The sequence below is a fragment of the Cupressus sempervirens genome, chromosome 6 (assembly GCF_028749045.1).
Source record: "Cupressus sempervirens isolate cs-2001-9-10 chromosome 6, ASM2874904v1, whole genome shotgun sequence".
NCBI lineage: Eukaryota > Viridiplantae > Streptophyta > Pinopsida > Cupressales > Cupressaceae > Cupressus > Cupressus sempervirens.
In genome coordinates, this window is record NC_143123.1 from 7023358 (window position 1) to 7026983 (window position 3626).

The following is a 3626-nucleotide window of genomic DNA, read 5'->3' on the forward strand; positions in this document are numbered from 1 at the left end:
ATAGGGCCCACTCCTTACATGATTTCACCAATCCCAGAACAACCATCTCAATAAACCCCCCTTACAGTATTAGTGGTAAGTTTATTAGTTCATCCTATAATGAATTGTGTTTTTGTTGGAGGTATTTTGAGGCTTCCCACCTAATTACGATAATGTAGTGTATTTCATATTGTATTGTTCTCTTGTGCTATTTCATTTATTTATTATCACTTCTTCAAAGCCTTAAGCTCAATGCCCCAAGGACACACAACTTGTGAGTATATCAACTCAATGAAGACACATGACCTACAAGCTCAACACCCCAACAAGAATCTAAGCCTTGATGACCACAACAACGTTAGAGTTAACCACTTCAGTACACGTTAACCAACTTATAAATATTTTTAATGAATCCCATTTAGTATGATATTTATTAATTACAATTTAATTTAATTTCAATCTTTATATTCCTCCCTCCATTTTTGTGTGTTTGTACTTATTCCCTAACTCAAATATTCTTACAAAAAAAATGATAGGCAATGGGCCAAAGCCAAGATCACCATGGAGATCAAGTATATACAAACCCAAAATCTCTTACAACAAATCATTGAATAGAGAGTATTCCCTATTCTTATAAATAACTCCTTTAATTTCAACCTTCATATTTCCCCTTCATTTTGATATATTAGACATTAATATATTATTCCCTCAATTTTTATATTTTATTTCCCATGTTAATACATCCTTAACTTATTCCCTAACTAGAATATTCTTACAAATACGTTACTCTATTGATTTCAACATTTATCTCCCCCATTTTCATATGTCTTAATTTATTTCCTTAACTTGAATATCTTAAATATATTAGTCCCTTAGTTTCAACCTTTGTATTTCCCCTTCTGAACTTATTCCCTCCTCAAATATTCTTACAAATCTATTTTCCCTTAAATTAATCTAAATTAATAATATTAAACGCACATATATCCAAACTCTGCATTCTAGATAGTCTCGCTTGCCCGACTTGACAAATCCTGCAAAAACAATAAACAAAGAGAGTAAGAATAGAATAATCTAGAATATGTCGTCATACGGGCGGCTCGCTCGCTTGGATGGTAGATATACATCCATGCAGTATATTCACTGAATATCCTTCCAAGTTTTGATATTTATCGCTCCCATTTGAAGCTCGGTTTCACTTCTGAATCGCTGAAAAATAGCTTGAATCTGCGAAAGTTTGACCTGTGGATAGTTGGTTGAAAGCTTTCTTCGCTCAACAATTCAGGTTTTATTTTCTATTTTGGTTGGTGTTTTGCTCAGAGGGAAGAAAAACATTCTGGGAAGGCCAATTCTTTTGGTCAATTTTCCCTTTCAAGTGTTTTTTTTTTTTTGTCATTTTCTTTTTGCTTTTGGGTTTTTAATCTCAAGGCTCAAATAAGCTATTTTATTTGCATTTAAATAGCTTTTGGCAGGTTGAATTGATCTATTTGAGCTCAAGAAATGGCAATGAAATCAGAAAACGAGTTAGAGAGGAAGGTTTTGTACGACCCGCTTTATGGTCCAAGGCATTTGCAGAATAACAACAATAATGGCGAGGTTAGAAAGTTGTTTGATGATTTTAGTGTTGCAAATCATGTGCACTTTTTGAGGCCGCGGTTGGTCTCAGTGAATACTAGTACTCTGGTGCAGAACCAGAAAAAGGAAGAAAGCCTCAAAAAATGAGCTTAGCAAATGGTTCAGGTCTGGTTATGTTGTATTTACATTGTATATATCATGATTCAGGTTGGTCATGGTGTATTTACATTGTGTATATCATGGGCCAGGTACGGTCACGGTGTATTTACATTGTGTGTATCATGGTCCAGGTACAGTCACGGTGTATTTGCATTGTATATATCATGGTCCAGGTACGGTCACGGTGTATTTCCATTGTGTATATCATTTTCAGAGTTGCAGGTTCTATGTACATAAGTTTGTCTTAAAAACTCTGTTAAAGCCAGATGAAAACATGCCACTGATATGTAGTTGGATAACATTTCAAGGCATTTCAGGTGTACATCAATTCTATCACCAACTTTATCAAGTAGTGTTAATTGTTTACTGAATACGAATGGCAGTCTTGTAATTCCAGAGGTTTTTGTCCTTGAAAGTGATTGATGATAATAATGGAGGATCCTTTTTTTTTTGTTTCTGCCAAATTGGGGCTCACAATCTTTCTTTTATAATCTTTACATTCCACTTTTGTAATGTTTTGTAGTGAATGAAATTGTAATATTTTTGTAATGTTTTGTACTGAATGAAATTGTAACATGTTCGGATTGACTTAAATTGTGATTCAGGGAGATATTTTGTTAGACCATTTTATTGCCTCGCTGTGATGGAAATGAATATTTGTACTGCCACTGCAATATTAATGTCAATGTCAATTTCACAGAAAATATAGATGGTATTTGCAAGAGTTGGAATAGTAGAGTGGTATGAATGAGTATTATTATGTAGTACCATCATCAGGGTAACATGATGTAAGTAGATACCTTTTCTAATGAGGTTCATATGTATCGCTGGGTACTTTTGGAGTTTTGTAAAGAAAGGTATCAAATTATATGTATTAGTGGGCGTCTCATTCTACTTTTCAAGTAGTTAAAGTTGCTATCAAAATAGTGTGATTAGTGCGACTCATTATGAGTTTTTCTCTTTCACAAACAAGGATCCATCACTATCCTAACTTAAAACATATATTAATTCAAAAATCTAATTTCTTGAGGTAAGTGTTTTACTACAAATTTTAAATTTGAATTTTAAATCAAATAATATGAGAAGAGGATGAAGTTGATTATAGAATGTAAAGGTGAGACAAGAGTAAAATAGTTAAATCTCGTAAGTGAATTGGATGTTTGTTTTGATCTCTATATTGGTTTAGGATAGGACAAAGAATCTTGATCTATAAATGTTCGTCTTTAAGCTCATGTTACTTGAATATTGTTGCATGCAATTTTAGCCACTTTGATATGGTCAAGTTTGTACAATATCAAGGTTGTTCTTTAATTATAGAGATGTTTGAATGGTGATGGTCATCTTTATTGCTAATAAGAAACTTGAACTTACAATGAAAATATTTTGCTTGATGAGTTTAGGCTTTGTTAGGTTTTGCTCACTTCACTTTTTTGTCTATTTTATCATTGGAAGTCCATGTTTTATTATGTTGTTGGTTAACTTTGGCTCAATAGGCGATGTTGTAGAAGATTTGATAAGTGGAGCTCATGGCACCCTCGAACAGATGTCCCAAGAAAGTTGTTCCCATCTTTTGTGATGCACATATAATTTTCTTGATTTTGTCTAAACCGTAGAATATTTTTGATAGCGCTTGAAGTATTTCCATAGATTGACTTGGCAAGACTTAGGCCCCTAATGGGGTTTGGCTTGACGATGTTTAGAACTTAGCCAAAAGTTTTCTTGTTCAGTTTTGTCAAGTCTAATAATGTTTAGGTTGTTCCAAACAAAGATCACATTTGTCAAAATTGACCTTGTTAAGGTCGATGACTAAATTGAATGGTCTCTCACTCTAGATATGTTGGAGTCTCTTTACCTCGGCACTTGGCATTTGCTTCATCTAGTTTATGGAAATGTTGTTTGGGGATGCCTCTATGTGT

General features: G+C 33.5%; 1 long non-coding RNA gene across 2 annotated transcripts; it reads left to right on the top strand.

Moving 5' to 3' along the window:
- The first annotated feature begins 895 nt into the window (after nt 1-895).
- On the top strand, nt 896-2174 carry LOC149550727 (uncharacterized). Of its 2 annotated transcripts, none has more exons than XR_016353264.1 (2): nt 896-1333; nt 1439-2174. It is a non-coding gene; the product is annotated as an uncharacterized LOC149550727 (long non-coding RNA). The 2 variants fall into 2 exon arrangements; XR_016353263.1 differs by having other exon boundaries at nt 896-1261; nt 1439-2106.
- Nucleotides 2175-3626: the final 1452 nt, after the last annotated feature.